The sequence below is a fragment of the Ceratotherium simum genome, chromosome X (genome assembly GCF_057802395.1).
Source record: "Ceratotherium simum simum isolate JZ-2026a chromosome X, ASM5780239v1, whole genome shotgun sequence".
NCBI classification, from domain to species: domain Eukaryota; kingdom Metazoa; phylum Chordata; class Mammalia; order Perissodactyla; family Rhinocerotidae; genus Ceratotherium; species Ceratotherium simum.
In genome coordinates this window covers 52,846,781-52,874,057 of record NC_141940.1, presented here as the reverse complement: position 1 = coordinate 52,874,057, position 27,277 = coordinate 52,846,781, and the positions used below count along the sequence as shown (strand labels likewise).

Here is a 27,277-nt window from a genome sequence, read left to right as displayed (position 1 = left end):
CCTAAAGTTCCCTTTTAACTTTTGAGGGCTTTCATTAATTATAAAATTTTGATGTAACGCAAATTCTGAAAATGTGTAATCACACAATCTGAGGACCATATGCTGAAGGTCAGCATAGTGGACTGGAAATGATGAGGATTTGAATTTCCCAACTCTATATAGCTATATAAGCTTGGGCATTTTACCCAGCCTCTGTGAGTCTCTGTTTCCTCAGTGTAACAATGTAACAATACATTGTTAAAAAAAAAATGAAGCTAATAATATCTATCTCATGGAATGGTTTTGAGGATTAATAGAACAATGTATATAATGCAGATGGTGCATAAAAGGTATTCATTCAAGGAGTCCTTCTCTCTGTAAGCAGGCAGAGTAGAGTCCTCATTAGTTCTTTTAGAGTTAGAGCACCGAGAAGAGAGCTTTTGCCAGGTATCCTGGCTTTTGGTTATTCCATTGCTCATTGACGCCACCATCAGACAGAACACAGGAGAAGAGAAAATAGGGAAAAAAATCATTATATTCAGATGTGGATATCTATCAGTCTTATCAACAAACTGAATTTCTCAGACGATTTTCTCAGTTACTTGGTTCAATTAGTAGTCTCCTTGGTCTGTAAGTAATGTTTCTAATCTACAGAAATCATTTTCTATTGGACTATAAACTTAAAACTAAATGTTGTGCTATATATTATAGATGAATCTAGATTAACTATAAAGCAATGTAGTTGAATTCAGGAGTTATACACTCTGAATGGAAATCCAGAGTCTGTTACTCTTCAGCTCTGTGGTCTTGTGCAAATTACCTGTCGTCTATGAACTTCAGTTTCAGGAATTGTAAAATGTGGATAATAATACTAACTTCATGAGTCTGTCATGACGATCACTTTAAATACTTCATAACAGTCATTGAATAGTTCTCTCCCTCTCCCTTGGGTTTAAATGGCAATCTTAAGAAATAAATCAATTGGTGTCTAATGAATGATTATTGTAGATGTCATGAATGATTTTTAGTGCTCTGAGAGTACATCCATAGCATGGCTTTGCCATACTGTCCTGGATCAATCAGTGATTTTATTTTCATTGAGTTCCTGCCATCCCCTGTAACAGAGTCTCAGCCAGCAGACCCCAAGAGTCAGAGCAGCAAGCATTTGACAGCTTCTGATTTCATCTCCAAGACATTTCCTAGCTCCCAAAAAGAGGACAATGCATGTGCTGGATACCGTGAATAATGGAGGCAGAGTTACAGGAGGAGTAAAATGTAATTGTAAATACTTCCTTGTGTCCTCTTTCACGCAGAAGGCACTGAACTGCGGTGCTAATGTCACTCCCAGTAGTGGCTTTAGGTGTAAAAAAATGCAAAGGAAAAAAAATGATGTAAGAATTATCTGAACAAAGGTTTCAACCTTTAAAAATATCAGGAATTGGAAAGAAGGCAGTTATGAAGATGGAGGGACACGCTGGGGAAAGAAGTCAGAAAGATTTGCCCTTCAATTAAAAAAAAAAAAAAGAAACTTTCCATGAAGAAGCTATTAGAGAAAATAAACTCATGATAATTGGCAAATTTTTTTCTTCTTGATGTTCTATCCCTATGCAGATGCATTCCCCCTTTCATTCAGTAGACAAAAATAAAATGAATACTGTGCTCTTGGCGCCCGAAAACATTATCTACTTTTTCTCCTTTTATTTCAGGAAAGAGAGCCTCCTCTTTCCAAAAACAAAGCAGAGCACTAGAAAGATAGGATTTTCTATTGGTTAAGTATAGAAAACGGATTTTTCTCCTAAAATCCTACACCTTTCTGGGGAAGAATTTAGAGAATTCACCAGGTTCATTCTCTGGCCTCTGGGTAAATTTAAGTACTTGCTCCTTGGAGCAAGAATCAGAGTAGACCAGCTGGGAAGGTTTTGGTTGTTGTTGCCATTTGCTTTTGATCCCATGACAAGGACGGGGGAATTAGCCCTGCTTCTAGACACCCACGACCCATCCGAACTATAAACCAGCCACATTGCCCTTGGTTGCTTTAGTGGTCTTAGGAGACCTGGCACCCGGATGCCCGCTCGGGCGTCGCCGATTAGGCAGCCAGAGCGCGCTGGCAAGCACCAGTCTTGCGGCTCCGGGCTGGGTCCCTGCCTCTCTTGCATCCTTTCCTACCTCGGACACGCGCTGTCCACTCCCGCGATGCTGCCCGGTCCCCGGCCCTAACTAAAGTAGCCCGAAGCCATCGGCTTGCTTATATTCACTCATACTTGCTCTCTGGGGTAGCCAAATGCTAGCTCTCCCCCTCAACCACCTCTCCGCCACCCCTAGACGATCAATCCGAAAAACAAGCGAGGTACCAGACCCGGCTCACAGTTGAGTATGATATATGCAGACACAGTCTCTCTGCTCCAATTGCGGCTTTGCTGGACTCCGGCCCCTAATTCCACTAGTCTGCCTTAAGTATCCTTTGTATGAGAAAATGGTGCTGCTGGATGCTTGTTATCTAGCTAGAGACAGGGTGGTCAGCGGGATCACCAGAAAAGCACACATAACAAGAAAAATAAAACTTCTGTAAGATAATGTGAATGAGTTAAACTTAAAGGGAAGCCTAAGAGAGCAGCGAGCGGAGGACAGAGCGAGCAGTGCATGCCCTCGTTTTTAATCTGCAAAGCCGGCAGCCCGAAAGCGGCGCGTTTTCCCTAGCAGCGGGTCCCGCGCACGAGTATGCCGCCAGCCCACATTCTGCCGCCTTCTCGGGGCAGCGAACAGTAACTTCCTAAGCTTACCTCCATTTCGCCCCCGCCCTTCTCCCCCGGTTCCCCGTTAGCCGGGAGGGGCCGCCCCCGGAGCGGTGGGGGATGTGGGGTGCAGGGAGTGGGGACCAGAGGGGGGTACCCAGCAGTTGGTGCTGCGCCATCCCCTCCCAGCAGGCGGCCCGGGCACTGGTTCACTTCTCTCCCCCCGCCCTCCACTCACTCACCCCCCTTCCTTCCCCCTTCACCCCCTCTATCAAGTCCCTCCCCCTCGCCATTGAAAAGGGCTGGCTCGGCAGTGGCTCCTTGCAGTCGGCGAACTGTCAGGGCGGGAGGAGCCGTGAGCCCGAGCTGCACGCGGCGGCCCGCGCGGCAAAGCAGAAAGCAAGCTGAACAGAGTGCGCAGAGTGGCAGTGGCAGTGGCAGCGGCGACACAGGCAGCCCAGGCAGCCCAGGCAACCCCGGCAACCCCGGCGGCCCGCACAGCCTCAGAGGCAGCCTCCGCGACTCCAGCTGCTCCGCGGACTGCGAGCTGTGGCGGTAGAGCCCGCTACAGCAATCGCAGTCTCCGTGGAGCTAGCAGAAGCTTTTTCTCTTTTTCACTTACCACTTCATTCTACTCTAGAGGCTTCGTTCACTGAGTAAGTATCGGGTCCGGGTGCCAGAACAGAGTGCGGCGTGTGAGGTGTGAGTCTCGCACTTAGTGCGCGGAGGCTTCCTGCTGCCTGCACCTGGGGTCTTGACTATGACCACATAGTGGTTTTAGAGACGCTTCTGGTTTCCTCCCGTCCCTCTTCCCTCATCTCTTCCCTGGAAATAAGAGAAAGAGCAAATCCCAGAGGTGAGCGCAGATAGAATATCATTTTGGCACTGTCACCGCTTGGCTTGGCTTGCTTACTTTTGCGAAAACTCTCACTTCTGTCAGAAAAGTGTCCGGGCATGAATTTCCCCGAAATTGGCCGTGCAAAAAGGTCTTTCACTTTAACGGATACAGCCAGCTTCATCGAGGCTGAGAAAGCTCTAAGATTGGAGCAGGTGCTGAGAAAGGATCACACCCTGGACTCTCGGGATAGCCCAGCGGAGCGGTCGGAGCTGAGGAGCAATGCCCCCAGCCCAGACAGAGCCCGCTTCGGACCTTGCGCGGCCCTGCCCCGCTGCCCTCTTATCTCTGGGGGCTCGAGCTTTGGATCCCTGCCAGGCTGGCTCTAACCCTTGGGGACCCAACCCTTGGCGCAGAGCGAAGGAGAGCGCAGCGCGCCACGGAGCGCGCAGGGTCCCCGGGGCCATTCCGCCTGGCCCTCGCCTCCCCACCCTTCCTTCCCGCCCTACTTGTGGGGCTGTGCTCAGCCAGCACCTGCTGGATGTAGAGATGGGAGGTGTGGAAAATTCTGCCTAGGTTTAAAAAGGAACTTCTTATAATCGCGTAGCCGAAAAACGGCATCCTTTTCTCATTTTAAAAAAAAATTACTTTTTCTAAGAGCGCAGCTGAATAAAAAGGGTTCCACTTTCTCTAAAGAAATGACTTTTAATCCCTTAGCCAAAAACGCCTATCTCATAAATTGCATGAGGTTTACTAAGATAGAACCGAAAAACAGTTCCTCTCTCCACAAAGGAATTATTTTTTTAAGCGTGTAGCCATAAAACGGTCCCTTTTCGCGAAAATGAATGCCTCTTAATAAGAGAGCATCATCAGAAAAGGTGACTTTTTAAAAGCGTGTAGCCGCAAATGGATCCTTTTCTTTAGAGACTTTAGAATAGCGGAAAGGCAGTCTGCCCTCGGTTGGAGACACGACTTGCATATGAGCGCTTAGCAGCAAATTGACTTCATTCTCTTGCAAAAAACCAAGGGGGGGGTCACTTTTCAAGAGTGTGTAGTGAGAACCACCACCTTTCCTCCCCTAAAGAAAGACTTTTAGAGCTCAACTGAAAACGACCTCCTCGATTCTAGAAAGAATTATTCCACGCTTCGCTGCTTTGGCAGCCTTGGCGGTTTGGGGTGCGGGGCGCTGGAGCGCGTGTGTGGAGTGCGTGTGCGCGCGCGTCTGCGGGCGGGCCCTCGCATGTCCGTGCGGGGTGCCCTTCCAAAATGTTGGCTTGGAAGCTGGGAATCGAAACTTGTGCCACTGCGGCACACACCCACAAAGCAAAGACCGGAGATAAGAGGGGTTAGGACAAAAGAATAAATAAAATCAAATAGCAAGAACAAAACAATAGCAAGTCCTTGTGTGGAAACATCCCAAGCTGGGATTTAAACCTAGCATATAGCTGTTTCTGAACGAAGGAAAGTGTGTGAAGGAAAGTGTTTAAAAATTGGGATAGGCGGGGAAGGGGGCAGAAAATATGGAGAGGGGGCGATGGTGTTAGAGGAGCCTCTTGTGCTCTGATCGCTGCAACAAGGAAACAACCTGAGGAGCGTGCGGAGGAGAATCCTGAACACTGAGCACACCACCAGAAAAGGTAGCGGCGCTTTATGACTAAAGCGGCTCTCGCCCCTCCCCTTAAAAGGTTAAAGCAGGTGTGACTCAGAAAAAAAGGGGGGGGGGTACTTGCAGGTATCTTGTCAACTTGGTAAAGACTAAATGGAATTCCACTCTCAATCTTGTTTGAAACAAACTCGCACAATCACGGTGGGAAATAGCTTCAGGGCTGTCCTTTCGTGTGTGTGTGTGTTGGGGGTAGGGGGACGTTTGAAAGCAAGTCGAAGTAATAGTATTTGTACGTTTCCCTCCTTCTTGTCTTTGTTTCATCGGAGGAAGCGCGGACCGTGTGCGGGCGGTTTTGACGAATGAACCAAGAAATGGACGCGCTAAAGTCTAAAGAAATGTTTCTCCCTCTGCTAAATTAAGAATTGCCGCGCGCAGCTCACGCGGGCTGAGTCCAGCCGCCACTGCTACCGCGCTGCGCTTGCCAAGCCGCGAGGGAGCGCCTCCGCGAGCGAGGCCCGAGAACCCCGTTCTCCAGTTGCCTTTGCATGTGCAGCCCCTCCTTCTGGCAATGATGTCAGCCTTGGAGAGGCTCGGCGGGCGGAGAGGAGGCCGAATGGCTAGTTCGGGCCGGGAGCGCGAGCGGCCCTGCCCCGCGCGCTCCCTGTGCGCAGCCGCCCTCGCTTCCTTTCTGCTCCCTTCCCGGGCTCCCGCTCTCGGCCCCTCCTTCCAGCTCGCTTGCTCGTCAGAGGCGCGCGGAGGCGCCCAGAAGTGGAGGAGGTCACTGCGGGCCGGGCCGTGGCCGGTTTTGAACCCGGGGATCAAACATAGATTTAGGGTCTTCCTGCACTCCTTTCCTCCTTTTTCCTGCCCCTCGTTCTCTCCCCTTTCCAGCTTGCGCCTTCACTATTACTGTGAATTTACTTTTATAGCGGCATTTTAGAGGGCAAGTTCTTCAGATGAAATAACAATAGTTACCAGTGTTAAATTTCCCCTGTTTTTTCTCCTCCTCGGGTGACAAGGAAGGGGGATGTGAAGACAGGCATCTTTAAAATCCCGTGACTGTCCTTCGCCGGCAACAGAGCAAGCTCCAGAGAAGGCAGACAGGATTGTTTTCCCAAAGAAATGGTGCGGTGGGGGAGGTGCGCAATCGAAGGCGATGGCGCAGCGTGGGGAGTCTCCTTAACTGAAAGAAGGAACTGGAAATTGGGAGTTGCGGAGAGAAAGGCTCTAGGAGCCGCTGCCGCAGGGGAGAGGCCACCGTGCTCTTTAATGTTACGCTGCGCAGTCGCTTCTAGAGACCGGCGCGCCAAATTGGGAAGATGCAGGAATAGGATTTTACAAGACGGAAGCCCGCTGCGGGCTCCCTTGGGAGTTTCCTGCTCTCATTTTAAGGAGCAAACCCCTGCTTTCCCGAATTTGAGGCTAATATGTTTCCCCTGACTGCGGACAAGTCTTCAGCTCTGGGAGAAGGACCGCAGCGCACAGTTGGAAAAGGTTGTACAGGGCAAGAGGGGACTGAGGCAGGGCGTGTGGAGGCAAGAGGGCCTTGGAACTGAGTTACCTCCCCAAGGAAATTAAATTCAGAGAGAATCGCAGCAAACTGCTTACCTACTGTATTTTGGTTTGGAGACACGTTGGAGAATTGGGGGAAAGGGAGCAGGAGCAAAGAATTTTTCCATTTTGTAAATCTAGGGTTTTGTTTTCTTCCCTTTGATGGAAGGCTTCCTTTACGTGATATATCAGCAAAGGCATCAAACTTAAAGTTGCTCTGGGTTTGAAATACGGGAATGGGAAGGAAACTCAGACCAAGCATAAAGACACATTCATTTTCTAGAGTTCAATCATTTGCTAAGGGTTAGAAGGAGTTTTTTGTTTTTGTTTGTTTGTTTGTTTGTTTTTTTAATCACCCGAATGCGATTCTAATGGACGCCCAAGTAATGTTGGGTTTTGGCAGCTGGGAGCGCTGGCAGAAGGGATTCAGGTTTCACGTTATTGCTTATCTTCAAAGTATTCAAAACTTTATGTTTTTTGCTAGGAAGAAATTCTTGATAGAGAGCTTTCAGGCTGCTCGTGGTAGGAGGAAATCTGGTAAGGGATTTAGAAAGCAGCACATTCTCCTTTTCTCTATTCAAGCTGTCCACAAGAGCCTTTAGCCAAGATTTATAAGGTTCTTGGGGAAGGGAGGACAGGCACACCGACAAGGAGACTTTATATAAAACCACCGGCTTTAAGCTACACTGACGAAATATGTATGGCTGCCACGTTTTCTATTAGTAGGAAGGGAAATTATACAGGGTATGAAAATTTGAAATCTAATTTTCGCCAATAATCTTGCTTCATATATTTTAAAAGTGGTGGGTGTCATCTATTTATTCACCAAAGAATTCACAAACATTAATTAGTCACCTACTGCGCCAGACAATGTGCTAGGCTCCAGGAATACAAAAGAGAATATGACAACGTAGCTTGGGCCTTTGTGAGCCAGGAGACTCTTACAAATTTATGATACAATGTGATAAATGGTTCTAATTGAACATAGTGGAGGGAGGAATTAATTTTTGCTAAGAGGTTGAGAAGAGAGTCATAAAGGAGGTGTCTTTCTGACTTTGAAAAATAGGCATTCCTAGGCAGTGGCTAACCAGGAAGTAGACCTAGAAGAGCCTCATGCAGACTAAGTAAGGAAAGGTGTGGGGGGCCTGATGCCCCACTATGGAGTTAAGAGGTATGTGTGTATTTTGTAGACACAGGCCACCTCTGAAGATTTTTCAAGCAGATATGTTAAAAACAACAACAACAAAACAGTGTAAGAAAATTGGGCAGTAGGTGGCACACAATAGAAATATTTTTGTTGTTGTTTGTCCTTAAATGAATATTTGAATAAACTAATGCATTGGAATAGAGTGGAGGCAAATAAAAAGATACTGTAACATCCAGAAAAAAGGGCAAATGAATGAAGAAGGCCTATAGTAAATCAGGAGAACTAAGAAAGCAAGGAATGCTATTTTGGGAAAGAAAATTTTTCTTTAGTCATAATCATCTATCCACTTATATCTTTATAATCATCTGACCTTCCCTACCCAGACTTCCAAATTCTCCATCTTCTGCCAACAGAGTAAACTCCTTCAGCCGCTCACAAGCACACTTATTCCCACTGCACTCCATTTTCCACACAGCTCTCTCTGCGTCATCTCTGTGCCCTACACCCTCCCTCCCACCCTTACCCACTTCAGCTCTCTCTCAACCAACAAGTAGAGTCCCTTAATCTTGGCCTTTTCCTCCCCTTTGGTACTAGCAAACACCTCTATCTCTATTCTTTTTCCTCCTTTTGTGAGTCTTCCCTCCCTGCTTTTTCCCTGCATTACCTACCTACGTAGTTTCTCCATCATCCCCATTTTACTTCCTCCTTCCCACTAGCCACCTGGGACTGTCCCTTCCTCTTCAGTGACCTTCAAGAAGCTAACAACAACAAAAAGGAACCAAGGAACCTGTACTTCAAACTCACTTAACAGATTTGTTCAATTTTTCTCACCAAAATTTCTTACTGTCTGTGTGCTTTTGCTGTTTTATTTCAAACAAGATTTATAGTGGAATTCCTCAGATTTGTTATATTTTTTATTATGCCTGCAAATGTTTGTTTTCCTTTGGTTATAACTACATTGGGGATTCAAAAAATGTACATTGTATGTTTCCAACTTTTCTTAATTTCTCACTACACACTCCTGAAACTACTTCTCTGCATCCCATTCTTTCTGGTGTGTCCTCTTCCCGTGGGTCATTCCTTTTATGTTTTCAGTAAAAGTTTCTTTCTTATTTTTATTCCCTTCTCCTTTTTGCTTTGTGAGATTGTCATAGTGGCTCAAATTTAAATATTTTGAGAAGGCATCCCCTTCAGATAGACCCCCCTCCCACACACACACGGATTTTAAGGCCTTTGTCAAAGCATGTTCATACCAACATACACAGTTACCATGTCAATCTTCAGAGGCAAAGGAACCCTTGTTTTTTACTGCATTCTTAGAAAGTTATTTTTTTGTGTGTGGAAAAGTGGCAATTCTCAGATCATCCATATCTTCACTTGCAGTGGCATTGGCTGAACATCATTGGGAATTGGGGAGGGAAGAAAAAGTATGCCATAAAAATAGATGATACATTCTTTCATCAATGACATATGTAAATTTTACCTTTGGGAAAAATAAAAAATACAAATACATTTAATTGGATTGACTTTATATTATAACATTCCAAATTGCATGTCATTGTCTGAGCAGAGTTCTATTATCTGAAGACTTTATTGATCATTCAGTATCCAGAATGAAGAAAACTAGGTAAGATGCCTTGATATTCTAAACTGGCTTGCAATGTTTAAATTAGTCTAATCCTATTTGAAATGGTGTTATTTTTCAATAGAAGTTCATCACGAAGGTATCATCACTAAAATGTGGTCGTCTTTTGTTAGGAGAAAACATCATGACTTATATGCCACGATCCCTCAAGATTTATGCCCTGTGCAGCATTAATTGTAACACACAGGTTTATCACATAGAGAAAGCTCTTTTAGGGTGAAAAATGCCTTTTGAGATTTGGTTACATCTGTGGAAAGACTGCATTCTCATTATCAAACAGTAAAAAACAAAGGATAAAGAGTCTTTTTCAATTACGATTTTTGAATTAGAAGGGTGACTTGGCAGAAATTATAAATATTTCTATTATCATTTGCACTCGAAATCCTAAACTGATCAAGAATTTAAACTGCCCTTTTAATTGTCTTTAATTTGTTAAGCATTGAATCAGTATCATAAATATTGAAACTAAGAGTGACAATGGCTGTAGTTGTCATTTCCAGCCTAGATCTGAAAGAATGATTTTTTTCCCCACCTAATCTGCTCATCTTGAATGTGTAGATTTGGAAAAACAAAAAGAGGAAAGAAAAAAGAAAGAAGAGAATAAACGCTGGGAAAAGATTTTTCTCTTTTCAATAAAAACTGTTTTATTAATCTAACATATCTTTTAGCATGACAAAAATAAAACTAATTTATTGATGGATTTTAATTAAACTATATAAAAATTCTTTTTTTAATCTTTAAGTGATTAGAATGCAAATCGGGATTTGTACTGAGTTTACAATTTGTTTAATGTCATTATATGAAATGAAAACAAAACATTGATTTCTGCCACTTTTGTTTTAATTCATTCTCCTGATTTAATACCTTTAATTTGTACGGTATCCTATATTTTGTATAATTTAAAAAGTGAATGTATTATTTTAGTCTCATAAAAAGTTTGAATAGAAAAAGAAGGCATGGTTATACCTATTTTTTCAATGGGGAAACTGAAGGTCAGGCAAGTGAAATCAGATCTCTAAGGTTTTCCAGTTAATAAGAGGGGAAGCCTGTAAAGGATTGTTGGTTTTCAGGCTCCAAACAAGGGCTTTTCACAACACTCGCCTTGCCTCTCATTTCTTTGAGTATATTTTCTCAAAGTTCTGAATGTAAAAGGCCAAAAGAAAAAAAAGCTTCTTGGATTAAAAAATAAAAATCTCAAAGACGAGTATACTCAAGTATATTTAAATGTTTGTCAATTAACTGGCTCCTTGTGTCATATTCTCCTCCTATTTAGAGTCTTTGCCCTAACTCTGTAAAAATCATAAGATAAAACAGTAGGGCTGTTGAAATTTAACAGTACGTGCTCGTGGATGCTCATACAGCTCCTCTATTTTATTCATAGGAATAATTCAAATTATGACCAATCATAATGACACACCATAAAGTTTTAATGTGGCAAATATTTAGTGTTATAGCTTAATTCATTTTTCCTTTAGGACATCTATATTTTTATATACGATTTAGTTTAGGGAATATTTGTCAATGACTTTTAAGTAGTGATTTTCTTACTTAAATGCCATCTTTGAAGCAACATGTCCTTGGGAATCAATTGAGTGTAGGTTTGTATCATATCAACCAAAAGGACATTAAGCTCCCAATATGCAAATCATTGTTTGTTGTCTTCAGGATTATAAACTCCGTTATCCTGTGGTTTTTGGTACTAGAAGTAAGAGCAGAAGGTTTATTTAAATTGTGTGAACACAAAGTATTTTATGATTTATATTTTGTTAGTACCTAGAGAGTGATCTTGGGCAAATAACTTTATCTCCCTGGAGTACAGTTTTCCCAAAAGTAAAATGAGGAAAATGTAAATTATTTCAAGTCCCTTTCCAATGAAAAAAATTATATGATGTTTTACAAAAAGCGGTAGACATATAAAGCATTCTTTGCTTGTTCCTTGGCTCTGCAAGTTCCCAGTTTCACTACACTGATCTATTAATCATTAATAACTAAAAATCTATTGCTTGTCCATCATTGCAATACTTTAGATGTGGGGGTTGGACTGGATTGTGAAGAGTGGCCCTTAAAGAAATTTAAGGGAGTACCTGCTTTGAGAAGCTTATTCTGATTGGGCAAAAACAGTGAGCAACAACAGCAAAGTAATATATAGCCACATTAAATTAGATTCAACAAACATTGAGTGCCAGGTGGTACATTACAGTACACCAAATGTGGTCCAGGTTTCATAAAATCTGGAAGTGGAAGGAACCAGAAAGATCATTTGGTCCAACCTCTTCGTTTTACAGATAAGAAAACTAAGGTTCAGAAATGTGAAAGGAGTGCTACAGGGACTCATATAAGGTATTAGGTGATAGCATGAATTAATTTATTCCACAACCTTACCTGTTCCGTACTTTGTTCAAATGCAATAATAGTTTTGTACCCTATGAGAAGTAGGGTACAAATATCCAAAATTTGTTTATTTCTTTAGCTTTAAGCTAGATAATTTCCCAATCTGACTTACATATAGAAAATATTATGTTTTCCACACTTTGAATTTAGATAATTGAAAACACCTGTATTGTGCATACTGTGTTATAAAATATGCAAAATGAAGTCTTGACATGAAGGCCAAGTGAATAAACTAAAGTATCAATGCATTAAATTATATAAATATTTTAATTCTTTAAAAATGACCTGAAAAGCCCAGTTACTTAAGATGGCAAGAAATACACATTTCTTGGAGGATGGTTTTATTTTTACAAATACATATTTACCTAAAGACTTAAATGTACATTTCCATGAAAGTAAATAGAATTTGGGAAAGGTTTTAAGTGAATTTTCTAAACTTTGGTCTGTTTGCTGCATGATGTTATTGCCCATGTTGAGGTATATGTGTATGTGTAAGGGAGTATGGGTCAGGCAAAGGTAGGCAGGCAAAATATTGCCAAAGCGAAGCTTTCCTTTCTTCCCTGAATAACCTTAGACTTGTTTTGTGGCAAAAGGAAAGGAAGGGGGAACAAAAGGAAATCAAGTGGAGAAGGGCACTGCCAGAGTGTTAGGTGACAGGTCTTGGTTTTCAGTTCAGTGTGAAACATGCAACTTTTTTGAAACTGCCTAGGCTGGCTTCTCGCTCTCACTTCTAATATTGTATGTTTGGAGTACCTTAACTGTTATTTGATAGATGTTTGCTAGTTTTACTAGAATCAAAAGATTTCAAAAACATGTGAGTATGTTAAATTTTTAAAAAAGAGGCTTAAGAATGGGTAATGAACACACACAACCTAACAGGATAAAACTTTTACATGGGTGCTTGCTCTGTGATCATCAGGCAGGATTTCTATTGTCTTTCTTTTTACACCAGGAAAAATTTGCTCAGTTTAACACTGATATTTTAGCCCTCAGTCAGGCTCCACAGTTCTTACAGCATCCCTTGTCTTACAGCTTTTCTTAGCCCATGAACTCCATTTTAGCATCCATGAGATAAAACAGTTATGATATATGCTGCCCATTTTATAATGTGACTGAGTGCGAAGCAAGATGATTTGAGGGAGGGAGTTTGAATCTATTAAATATCATATGGCTTCTGAATGCCTTAGAATTGCATACAAGAGTAAACAAATATGGAAATATAAGGCCAATGCTAAAAAAAATATATAACTGGATAGCTCTAACAGAATCAAAGCACTTTAGAAAGAAATAGAGCCAATATACAATTTCTAGTCCATCACAATCACTGCTAATGACTTTATTTTAAACTCCAGTTTCTAGGAAGTTATATTCTATTCCTGTGCTTCTCAAACTTTAATGTGCGTACCAGTCATCTGGGAATCTTGTTAAAATGCAAATTTTGATTCAGTAGATTCTAGGTGGTGCCTGAAATTCCGCATTTCTGACAAGTTCCCTGGGGATATAGATGCTGCTGCCCCTCAAACCACACTGAGCAGTAAGGGGCTAATTTCTAGTCTGGTAAACAAACATGAAAAAGGTGAAGTAAGCCAAAGGTAACAGATGAAAAAAAATTCAATGTTGCTATTTTGTAAAGGATGAAATTTTTAAAAATTAAAATGATATACGATTATTGCATTTGGATATTAAAATTGATTTTAACTCTTGGTGTAACTAGATCAATTGAAACTAGTTCAGAATAAAAATCAGTTGCTTACTCATTTTATAGGCAAATCTATTTTACAAGCACTATATACATACATTTATACCATTTCAAAATAAAAACCATTGGCCACAGTGTCAATAGCTTACTAATATTTTTAAAATTTTTTCCAAAGAGATCCAAAAATTCTAAGCAGTTTAATATAGTATAGATCCTTGAAGATATTAGTTTCTGAAATATTGAAAATGAACATAGTTAATCATTCAGATTTCAGAATAAAATGATTAATTAAATTTTCACATAGGCAATTTGAAGACATTTTTGTTTTCTTTTTAGTGTCTGACATTTTTTATGGCAACAACAGCAACAAAAGAGCCTTGGTAGAGGTTATTTTATATTTGCTATCCCCCAAAACTTTCCCCACAGCAGGAACAAATGGTAAATTAGACACCATGCTGCCTAACTACTTTCTTCACACCTAGACTTTTATCTTAGACTACAGCAGAATAGCCGTTTAATCTAAGTGAACTTTTCATTCATAATCAGTCTAGGAAATCTTCAAAGTTCCATTTCTTTATGTGCAGTTCATCTTGGTGTGGAACCAGTGTCAAATTAAAACAAACAAAATTGAAAGCAGCTATTGAAATAAGTCAAGTTTAAGTGTTTAAACTGTGTTTTTTAGGAGGCACAATGTGGTTTCAGCAGAGTTAGGGAAACAACTGAAAAAGCTGTCACTTCCTAGCTAGGATTCATGTCTTAATTGTGGCATTGGGATTCAGAAGCCACCGCCTTCCAAATGAAAGTGTATTAGTCTTTTCTAAGCTCTGATACTTTGATAGCAACAGCAGAGCTTGTTTGCTGGCAACTTGAGGATCGCAGTGAACTAAAGGGCCAATTGGATTAAAATGTTTTTTGTAAGTGCTAAATGAACTTGGGTGCCTGCCAAAATTGCCTTGGATGTCATTACTCTTAACATTATTTAATAATGTTAAGCAGACTGTTTCCATGTGCCTGAGGAGGCATGTATAGCAGCCAAAATATCATATATCTTTTTTTCTTTGAGGGGGAAATTCCAAAATATGCAAAAAAGAAAAGAAATACAGAAAACAAAACAAAAAACAGATGAAAAATGACAGATTTCTTTGAATTATATTTTCAAAGACGAAAGATGGAAACTCACTCTATAGAAAGTAGAAATATCAGTTCTATGAAAAATGATGTTCATGCCTTGAGACAGAACAAGAAAAAAATTAGTTAATTTACAATGGCATTAAAACTCAAAAATTATATAAAATTGAATACAATATAAATCAGGGTCATAACAACTGACAGAAAAAATATGAGATATTTCTTGGACTAATCTAACAAATATTAGAAATGATAAAAATATTTTTAAAAATCCTGTCAGAGTAATCAAATACAACTACATAACTTTGTTAGTTCTTTTTCCTGTTTTAGAGGCAATATGAATACATCCTAATAGAAAGATTTTTTAATATTAGAAATATTAAATAGAGAAAAATATTGTTTAACTAGACAAAATTTCAATCACAGGTCACGTAATTTTAGTAAAGATTTTAAAGACAAGGAAATAAAGATTGAGCACAATTAGCCAGTAGATAATGCCATATAACGTACACTAAATGTTGAAGAACTTATTATTGCTAGTAATATGATAGGATGGCGAAATTAGTACAGTCATGGGTCGCTTAATGACGAGGATACATTCTGAGAAATGCGTCCTTAGATTTCGTCATTGTGCGAATATCATAGAGTGTACTCACAGAAACCTGGATGGTATAGCCTATTACACATGTAGGCTATGTGGTACTAATCTTATGGGACCACCGTTATATATATTATGTATATGTTGTTGACCAAAAAGTTGTTATGTGGAGCATGACTGTAATAGCATTACTAAGGAATTTGGTTGATTATATTCATTAGAAAAAGATTAGAATTTCCAAGTTAAGATTAGGTTCCAAGATGAAGACTGATAACTCAAGTAAGCATCATCATTCAAAGAAATAGAAGACACTCTGAGAACATAATGTTTAATATTTCCTTTGAAAATTTCATTACACTTTATATCTTCCTTATACCATACACTAATGATAGCAACTAAATCACCCAAGAACATGCTTTGGTGGTAACTGAAACAACTGGGTTTAAAAAAAAAAAAACAATTAATTTAAAAAACAAAGTAAATTTATCATGAGTCTTTGCATTAAATCTAAATGAATTACCTGAAATAGCACCTTTTGGTAACTATGAAAGGCACTACCACCAGGTTTTAACTACATGAATGATTACATTATCATTTAAAAATTATTTTCATTGCATTTTAGGATATTACAGATTTTATCTCATCTGAATCTCACAACAGACCTGTGAAACAAGTAATACACCATTTTGACATATGAAAAAAGAGACACAGACAAGCTTTTTTCTTTTTCTTAAGATCACAGACCTATTAAGTGTCAGAGACAGAGCTATATCCTTACTCTTGTGATCCCTGAAACAATATTCATTCTATCAGCCAATGTGTGTACTACAATTTTAGGTCCAAATACAATTAAGGGTATATATCAAAGGAAAAAATTAACAATATATTTATTATATTTAATTTTTTAGGAGTTTTGAATTTGTGTTACAAATTTTGGTGAGCACTCATTGAATCTTATTGGGCACAATTAGGATAGTATCCCTGACCTTAGTAATTTAAAACATGTGGTAACATAAATATACAGTGATACAGTAGTCATAGTGGATTAGGAAATAAGGATGTGATCAAATTGAACAAGAAAGGAGTACTAGGATGGATAAATCTGATGAGCCATTTTAGGAAAAAAATGAGGATTTGGTTCTAATTTTAAATAGGTTCAGAAACTAGAGCCAAGTTCCTAAGAGTTTTCTTTTTCTGTGGAGATAAAAATATTTGAGAAAATAGGTCTGGAGGGAGAGTGTTTTGGAGAAAAAAGAAAAATCTATTACGGCTATGGGTTGGCTTAGATACAGAATGTTAAATAACAAACTCTTTAAGATGTGTTGCTCTGGCTAAGTCCTGGCAATGCTTGCAACCCAGAACTTTGGGAGACTTCAGGTTTCTCATTTTATTTGAGTTACATTCAAGCATTTCCATGAGATAGATTTTTGTTATAGTAGTGAACCACGTGGGGTGAATAGTTTTACCTCCTGGGAGATCCACTTCTTTTTCCCTTGGAAGAACTAGATTATTAGAAGGTATTACAAAAATATCTTTTGTTGTCAGAGAAGCAAACCCTGTTTAGTTTCTTTAATGAATCTCATGAGATAATTAGTAGACTTAAAAGTATAAACGATGACACATATTCTGCCAAAGTGCTACTGAATATAAAAGACAAACACTATCCTTATTGTCAAGTTTCCTTAAAACTACAGTTCTACATAAAATTGATATTTGTTTGTGAATTTGAACTTGACAAAAGACTTCACATATAATCACCTAACACTCCAAACAACCCTGTGAGTTAAGTGGGGCAGACATTTTGATCCCCCTTCTCTTTCTTTTTTTCCAAATGAAGAATCAAGCGAGTTCAAAATTAGCTAAATCGCTTGCTTGCCTAAGGTCACCAAGTTAGTTAGGGGTAACGTCAAATTCCGTGAGCTTTTCACTATGCTGTATAGATTGGGTCACTGGTTGTAGATAACTTATCCTGGAAATTATGCAGTGATTTGAAATTTTTAATAAAAGAAGGAAGAGAAGGGAGGTATTTCATAGATATAGTAGGTAGGTTAGGGTTAACATTTATCCGCAGAAATAAATGGAAATTGTGATGAGATACTCAGGCTCCATGGAACTAGCAGTATGCTGAGGTGTAACTCATAACTAGCAATGTTTTGATGAAAATACACTCAATTTGTTTGCTGTTAGGATTTTCTTTTTATTCTCAATATTAGTGCCTCCAAATAGAGAAAGTAAGGATATTTCAGTGAAATACGTGTTCATAGACATTATGTAATGTCCTTGAATCTTCATTCAGTTTTTCTTTTTTTGCTTAGGAATGTCATCCTTTGAGATTTTTTTTTGTCATTGTGTATAACTTGCACTTTTTCTGAAGTAACTTAATAAAACCAAAATACTGTTTAAATGTGAACTGTGATGAATTACACCTACTTAAGATTTGTTGTTTTCCAGAAGGTTCCATTCCTTTTGACGTGACTCGCCCAAGGTCACAAAAGCTAGTTAGTGACAGTCTGGAATAGAATTTAGGTTTCTTTGGCCAGTGTGCTTTTCATTATATCATACTGTTACATCTTTTACCATAGTAAAAGGGCTTATGTAAATAACACGAAATTAGATGTGTAATAATCATATAGCCTGAAATGTTCCAAAGGGCTACAACTAATTTTGGTTATAGACTTGGATAGTAAATACCAAACAAAAATGTATTAAGTATTAAAAATCGTGGCTCTTTGTGAACAAATTAAAGACTTATTAAGACTTTCTAAATAAAACCTAAATTTTATAAGGCAATACTACATATTTTAAATAATTTACCATCTTGAATGTCAGATCCATCTTGTACATAAGGTTTTTATGCTGCAATTTAAACTTTATTTAAATTTCACTATAATACTCTGCTGTATTGCAACATAGATCTCTGTCTTGAATCCAAGAATCTTGTTTTGAAGAAATACTATAAGAACAGTTTTATAGTCATGTTAATTTTAATAGCATATCCCTGTTACTTAGGACTTCAAAATACATTAAAGTTTTAATGTTCCATAAACACTACGAATGATCCAATTTATGAAACTTATGCTTTGCTTATTTACAGAAAATTAAATATTTTCCCTGTTTATTTTAAAGGTGTTTGTTCTCCTGCTAAAAACGTCTAACACGTTAAGCTTTTAATAGACTAATGGAATGAAGTTGCAAACTTTTGCTCAGCAAACACATCTTCAAAGGTCATGCTGTTTTTCAAAATATAAATTAACAACTTTTGGTTAAATGCAAGGAAATAGTCTAAAAGCCAGCAATCTCAGTTTATTTTGCTTTAGTTGTATTTGTTTGAATGAAAATTTATTTTACATAGCTAAACGTATATCTTTCTTTTAAATTTAAAGAGTTTTCATCACGAACAAACAGCATTTTATCTTTCATAGTTATTGGTCTGCAGTTTTTTTTAATTCTTTTAAGAAGTAATATGAATGTCTTTAACTTAATTTGATTTCCAGAGAAAATTTCTAGGTGTAGTTTTTTTTTTTTAATGGTATGATTATTTTGGAACTACTATATAGATGAATTTCGAAATGTTAGCTATGTCATGAAAAAGTCACCATAGAAGAATTTTCTCCTTTCGGAGGCTACTGAAGACAAACAGGTAAAGTCGGAAACTGTTAAATGACTAAAAGAGGACAATAATTGTCAACAGCATTTTCTTAACTCTCCTTCTAGAAAAGGCTTACTTGATAAGCTGATTCTCAAAACTAACAAGTTCACAATAATCAAAAAATCCAGAGTCAGTTATTTAACCGAAGATTATGGTTAAAATATAAATGCACATTTACCCACAACAATTATTTTTTGCCCACTTGATAATCACTATATATATATATTTTTTTTCAATTGGCCCAAAGTAATCAAAAGCCTCCTCTGTTCTTTAGTTATCTTTATTTTAGACCTCTACATCTGTACTCCTGTGAGGTAGAGGTATTCTAATTATCATCTCCATGTTATAAATATGGAAATTGAGACTTGCCCAAAGTTTTACACAGATAGTAAACCGCCACGTCAGGAATCAAATTCAGATATTTTATTACTTCACAGCCCAGGTTTTTAACCAGATAAATAGAAGTTTATTTTTGTCTACATTTTTGATAAATAGAAGTTTATTTTTATCTACATTTTTGAAATATCATTTAACTATATTAATAATGATTATTGTCAACCTAAATAAAGAGGTAAACTGAGGCAAGCTCAAAAAATAATGAGTTTATTTGGGAATAGCAGAGGAATTGTAATTCAGGACAAGCAAACCAAGGCGAACCATAGGCAAGTGCAAAGAGACAAAGGGAAGGCCAACTTTTATTAGATTTTAGGAGGAAATTGGGAAGGATTGTTTTGGATAAAAGTTCATTGAAGAAGAACAAGAGTTCAAGGTTGTGGCGGTTTCTTATTGGCTGTAAATGCTCCTTAGAGCGTTGTTGCTGGGGAAGGGAGGGATCTTCCTTCCTTTTCTTAAAAGCAGGAGATGAAATTCCCATGTGAAAAATGTCCTCTTTCATACCAGAAGAAAAGTAAGATTCTTATCGTCGTGGATGAGAAGTTGAGACCAGAGAATTTTACACAAAGAATTCTATACAAACAGACTTTATCTTCCTTCTTCCTGCTGGCTGTGCAGGCCAGCAATGAGTGGTACATGTGTGAGAGCACCCCTTTCAGGGCTTCCTGACTCCATGTTAAATGAAGTTTTCCTTTATTTTCACACTATGCACATGGATATTTTATTTTTATTCCTCTTTAGACAAATGTTTCATATTATATCCATTTCTCCGCTTTATTAATTATATTACAGCTATAGAACATCGTGCCTAGAGTAAACAAAAAACTACATCAATTAAACTTAATATTAAGGATTTTTTCCTTCTGGACATCTTAATTGTAGGAGAAATAGTCAATCTATAAAATCACCTGTCATTAACAATTCAGTTATAGCCTGGGAAAGTGGACACGTAAACTTTACAGGTCTAATTTAAAACCTAGACTTTCTTTTTTTGATAATTCCATTTTTTTGTTGTAGATTATATAATGAATTTAAGCAAATTAAAATTATAGATGGCTTATGATCTTTCTCATCAAAGATTGCTGCATTTTTACTTCATTTTATTAGAAATTTGACAGGTTTGATTTAAAGGCATGTAGCAATTTTGATTTTTAATGGATTTGCTTGGACAATCCCAAGTTAATAGCTTTCAATTCTAGTTTCTATTCAGAAATCCTGATACATAATGCTGGGATAAATATTAGAGGGGTAAAATGTCTCACTGCCTTAAACAACTAAATCACTAACGTTCTCTTGAACCACAAAGGAAGAATTGAACTTACTTATAATCCATCTGCATAGTATCACATTTAGTTAAATAAATCAATTATTTTAACTGATTTTTTTTTCCAAATTAACTGCTAGTTTTATTTTTATGTGGATATTAGTCTTATTGTCCAAATAACTCAGTCTGTATTTCTACTTCAGACAAATAAAGTACAGCAATTCTTTATTCTTTAATCATATCCTTAGGGCTTATGAGCCAGGATTAAAAACTGTGAGTGAAGGGTATTGATCAAAGATTAGTCACAAGTTAAAATATCTTCTCTTGGATTTGTTTTTTTAATGATTAACATTATTATCATGCAATAATGATGCAAATACAGTACAAATTTAGAACACAGATGAACACAGATGCCTCTCCTTGACAAGTACAAACAGAGAAGCTTAGCATGGTGGAATTTTGCCTAAGTAGATTCTCATTCCAGTAGGCAAACATTATGCATTTTTTTATTATAGTGATATTTTAAAATCTTGAAAAGTACACACACATGTTTTAAAATTCATGATACATAAAGGCTTTCAAATTAGACCGACAAATATAAATTTATCTTTAAAATGCTTAAAAATTGTATTTCTCTTACTAATATTCAATGCCACTTTCTTACTTGAGAATTCTAGTGTTCACAGAATAGAACCTATTTTGTAGAACTTAGGTTGTCTTCCTGATATTAGGATATATTACCACCAGATAGCAATGGTGCTTAAGAATTCAGTTCTTGTTGGTATGTGTTTTACTAACACATGGAATATTTCTTCCTTTAATATGTATAATAACTGAAATTGTATAATAAATCATAATTATGTATCTATTCAAAACATATTTTTAAAAATATTTAGGCACAACTTATTATATTTTCCTTATATATCATGAATTAATACTTAAACAAACCCTACTCTTCTCCAGAGACTTTGATTACCTTATTTCTGACTTGCTCCATATTTTGTAATATTTTCTTGAACTGTTTTCTTTTGAAAAAAAATCTTGCATCATGGGAATTTAAAATAGAAATTTTAGAAGAATATTCCATAGAGTTGAATAGAGATTTGAATTAATCCATGACCTCCTAGACACAAATTATTTTATTTTCTGACTCATTTTAAAAAGGCATATCTACAACTAAACTTTCTATTATCCTTCAGTTAAATAATGAATCATATGGGCCGGCTCCATGGCTTAGCGGTTGGGTGCTCGCACCCCGCTGCTGGCGGCCCGGGTTCGGATCCTGGGCGTGCACCGACGCACCGCTTCTCCGGCCATGCTGAGGCCTCGTCCCTCATACAGCAAGTACAAGGATGTGCACCTATGACATACAACTATCTACCTGGGCTTTGGGGGAAAAATAAATAAATAAAATTATAAATAACGAATCATAAACATACGTAGTTTTGTTGAGTGACTCCATTTCTATTGAGGCATTGTGCTAGGCTCACAAGAGTGAGTGTGAAATAGTTGCTAAGAGACTATTTGTTATAAAGAGTCAAACACTTAAACATTTTTGATATAATGTGATAAATAATGTAAATGAACCTAATAAAATGGTTTAAAGATTCACAAGAGAAGATAGATTTCTGGCCATTCACTTGATTTACTATGAATTTCTGCATAACTACCCAAATAGCTTCTTGGTTGTAAAACAAAAATAATGGCCATTGAACAATTTTTCTGAGAGATTGTGCAAATAAGTCATAAGACATGAAAAAAATTGTATTAGAAGAATAAAACTGAAAGATACGAGGCTTTAAACATTTCAAATGTTATACATTTATATTCATAAATGCTCACAAACATTGAACACTGCTATGTTCATAAATAAGTTTTAAAAATTAAGTGTTATGCATAACATTACAAAACCAGATGAAATGGTATATAAGTTGTATATTTTTCTAAATGTAATTGCAAGTGTATTTGTAGAAATATGATATATGCATATTATAAATATATTAGACATTAGTATTTACGGAGAAGGATATGTGGATACATGTGTCCATATAGTCTTGCTTAGATAAATGGCAATGTAATGATTAGACACATGTTCCTAAATAAAAATTTGAAATAATCATATATACTAATCATGGAAAAACAAACTAGCTCTTTTAAGTTTTCCTCTACATAACCAATTCAAAATATCTTTTAGTGCCGCCACACTAGCAGCATGTTGACCCATTAGTAACAGACACCACCACATTTCTAGTCAGAGAAAGTTACCAAGTTCACACAGTAAGGAGATTGACCTGATACCTCATTAGGATTTTTGCTCAACACTTTCCATACTCTTCCACTTCCATCCCCTTATCTTTTTCTTCTGCTGTATTTTTTCTTTCTTTCACTGAATTTTCACCCCTCTTTCTTCGTAAAGTGAGTTGTTGAAAGATTAAAATATTTTACTACAAGTCATTCTGTTTTCTGTTTCTGTTCTACACATGTGCATCTCTGCCAAAAAAATTTGAAAATCCTTTTTATTATCCTTTTTGTAAAAATTATCTCTTTTTGTAAAAATCTTTTTTGTAAAAATAAAAACAAAATTTACAATTTGGAATAAGTTCTTGGGCTGTTTAAGGCAAATATGTACCCCATATTGTGAATTTGGCCCCTTGCTTGCTCTCAGTTGCCTTAGAGATGCACAATAAAAGAGTATATGCCCAGGAGAATAAGGCTTTGATTTATATATCTAAGTATTGCCTGATAAAACAAACATGAAAACATATAGATATTTTTGACTAGCATTTTGAACAAAGGTGATATGAGATAGATAATTTTGCTGTGATTAAAATGATTCTCTATGTTTAACATTATGTTTATGTACCCGTTTGTTTTTCATCTATCATATGAGTCAGGAATAGCTTTCTTTTGAAAACTAAGACCCTTTCTGCTGCTAGCACTGACTCAAAAAAAGGCAAAACCAAAAACAAACTAATCCTATCTTAAATATATTCAGTTGGTCATTTAATTTAAGGCACAGAATAGCTTATATTTAACTTTTAGGAATATTTAGTTTAAATTAAAAAGTCATTAATTAAAAATAACATAGAAATTCTTTTTAAAAATGTTAATTACCCCATCTGGACTTCGAATAAAGTGATTTTAATATGTAAGGTGGTTACTTATTCAACTCAGAAGAATTTAAAACAAAAAATTGAGTTTTCAAGAGAAGCATTTATTTTATACCTTTGTTACTCAATATAGAAGAGGCTCTTAATTTGCAATGAGAGTTTCTTCTTTTTAAATTATTAACAAAAGGTAAGATGGGCTGCATATTGTGCCCCCAAATAGCGGAAATTTCTTCAACATAAACTCATTGAAAAACATTTGCATAGAGATTTTAGATAGACCCTTGATTATTCTCAAAGGGAAAGAAATAGCCAAGCATGATTTCCCAGAATGAAATAAACTTTCATTAGTGAAAGTCACATTTTACTTTCATTTGGAGTGACATAAATACTTTAAAACTTTTTATCTACAAAGTAAATTCATATAGAAAAACTGCATATTTTAAAACTAAAATATTTTGACATTAAATAAAGCTAAAATTTTATGGGGTATTAACATAATATATAATATTCAAATCAATTATTTGTTTTGCAAAGAGATTTTTACTGTGTAAATATGTTCATCAAAGCCTCTTTAAATATCAGGCTTCCAGGCTGTATTAAAAATCAGGCTCCAGGTGTTACATATGACTAACAGTCATGTTTAGATGGCAATATAAGTAAAAGATGTTTAGTAAATGCAAGAATCTGTGAGGCCAAAATATGTTAAAGAACTTTATTTAAATGAAACAATAAAATCTTGACTGATTTAAAAACATACGGGTACATTAACAATGTGCTTTCTTGAAGAAGTGGTTACTAGAGAAAAAACTGAGGGAATTCAGAAAACTGGTCTTCCTTCCAGTGGGGCAGATACTCTTCCTGTCCCTTATAGCATTGTATATGATTAAAGGACAATCATACACATGCAAATCTTATCCCTGCATGCATACATTAGAAGAGATGGAGTAACATGTCTGTCTATCCAAGTTGTTATTGACAGTCTGTGTTTCACCGCAGAGGACATCTACCAAATTAAATATAGGCAATTTTCTTTATTTTCTTCCAACTTGTCTTTGTATTGCCTTTGTTGTCTTTTCTTTACAGTTGCTTGTGTTAGTACAGTATACTGCACATAGTTTAGATTCAATTAATTCTGCTGACTAAAACTCATCTTTTTTGATCCCCTTTATTTTCTGCTTCTCACTGCCACACCTTTTATATTATCTGCCTTGCCTTTATCAACTCTCAGATAAATCATTTCTCTTTACTTATTTGAGCATCCTGCTGCTCATTCCACATCAAAGTTACATTATTAAGAGGCCTATACATTTTGATAATTCCCACTTATTTATTAATGTCCACTTGCATTAAATAAGTTTTTCTGCACACTCAGTTGGCATATTCCTCAGATATTTGGAAGTAATCTTTTCTTTTTGATATAGTGATTTATATAGAGAATTGAATATTAGTGGAAAGTCTGCTAAATACTTAGACAGAATATATGAATTAGGACCCTATTAAATTGCTATTTTTCAGTTCAAAATTGGGTGCATATCAGCAATTTCATATGGTTCAACCTAATAATCAAAAGCCAGAGACCAGGAGATTTACTGAAAGGGAGAAATCATAGCTTTTCTGTTAATAACTCCCAAATTATAATGTTATCAGTGGAGATATTTCCTGAATATATTCCTCATATATGCAGATTTGTCAAGATCATTATATAAGGCTTAAGTAAAAATAAGTGTTGGAGAAATCTTTATGAATAATGCATGTTTCTGGAGAAAGTAAGATTTGTAAACTTGGGACTTCTGATCTAATTTTCACATGAGTTCCCAAAAATGAAACATAGTTTCATTAAATGTCCTTAGTGCAAATTACGCAATTACGCAACATCAATTTCAATGAGATGTAGCATCAATCAAATCTATTTTCCAATTCAATTACTTATTGAATGAGTAGACATTTTTCTAATAAGAAGATAGGTATTTGGATCAAAAGATAGTATTTAGTTCCTTCTACAGAACATTTATAGTATTTGTACTTTAATACGGATTATAGAAACACATGAAAGGAGACCCCCATGTAATTGTTTATCCCATTTTCAGAAAATTTGATTCCTAAGAAAAAATTAAATTAACAAAACCATTTTCCATCAAGTACATTTCCCATTTTTCCTAAAGTTACAGTTTTATACAGATCAAGTTTTTACTGGGTGATCCCCTTGATACTCTGTATCTATATTCTAATTCCAAGACATTGCTAGGTTTTGTTTTGTTTGTTTTAGTATAAGTGAGCACAAACATATTTTGTCTTGTATAAAGTCTGTATAGTAGTTAAGAGCTTAAGCTTTGGAGTCTGATAAATCTGCTTTCAAATTCTAACTGCATACCTTAATAGCTCTGAGACCTTGGGCAAGTTAAACTCAGAGCTTCACGTCCTCATATGTAAATGGAAGTAACAATAACAGTACATAGATAGGACTGTTGTATTAAATGCACTTAGCACAGTGCTTTGCATGCAATAAGAACTCAGTAAAATGTTAGCTGCTGTTATTTTAATAATTGATTATATACTGTAGAAGTTGTATTAAGATGAATCTAACTGCTAAATGTATCAAGATATTTGTCACCAAAATAATTTACAGAAACATGGACCTTTATTTCCTGTATATTTTATTTTAATAGGATTATGACTTGCAGGAATTTACGAGTGTAATTAAAATGGAAGCAGGGGTTCAAATAACCTGAGTAGAGAACTATTCAATTTTCTAGATTTTTTTTTCAATCACATATCCTTAGTGTGATTACTGATAATGCCTACTGTTTGCTCAATAGGGGAAATTTTACACTTCTTGAATTGGCATCAGTGCTGGCAACAGTAGTCAGTACAAATCAAGAATATTCTTTCTTGACAGCTTAAGCAATGTTAATGTGATACATTCTCCCTTTTTACAAAATGCAAGTCTTTTCACACTCTTAGTAAAATCAGAATCCCGATGATTTTTAAAAAGTTATCAAAATTGTTTTAAAGAATATTATATCATTAAAATATGCCATTTTTAATTTGGATTTTTGTGGCGATTCAGAATATTGTTTATCTACAAAAATACCACAAAACATTAAATAGCGGTATTATATTTAAAGTGGTTCTGGTCGTTTATAAGTAACCAATGAGGAAGTCAGAAAAAATTAAAGACTGTTTAAAACTATCACTAATTTATTAGATTCAATTTTAAATTTATTTTAAATTTATTGTTTATGAGTCTTTAGTAATGTATTTATTGGTTTATCTGAGAAAATTCTATTTTAAAATAAATGTTACTTCCTCATCCTCAAATGACTACTCAGTCAACATATATGCGGTTGTGGGTTTCCTTTCTTTTATGCCTGAAATGATCTTTATTTCTAAACTGATCACTTTGTCTGGTCAAAGAGGATATAGTTTAAAGTGTAATTATTTATTGTTAAATTAAATATTTAAAAATATTCTAGTTTTGAACGACTAGATATTGAAATAACCTAGCTAAGTATGCATGTTTTAAAAAAATTCATATAATAATAATAATAGT

At 36.5% G+C, this 27,277-nt stretch overlaps 1 protein-coding gene across 1 annotated transcript in view; it reads left to right on the top strand.

Moving 5' to 3' along the window:
* The first annotated feature begins 3,064 nt into the window (after positions 1 to 3,064).
* PCDH11X (protocadherin 11 X-linked) overlaps positions 3,065 to 27,277 on the top strand; it is a 92,369-nt gene continuing 68,156 nt past the window's right edge. Inside the window, exon 1 of the mRNA XM_004436744.3 lies at positions 3,065 to 3,367. The gene's annotated coding sequence lies outside the window, so the exon portion shown is untranslated. The remainder of the gene's footprint in view (positions 3,368 to 27,277) is intronic.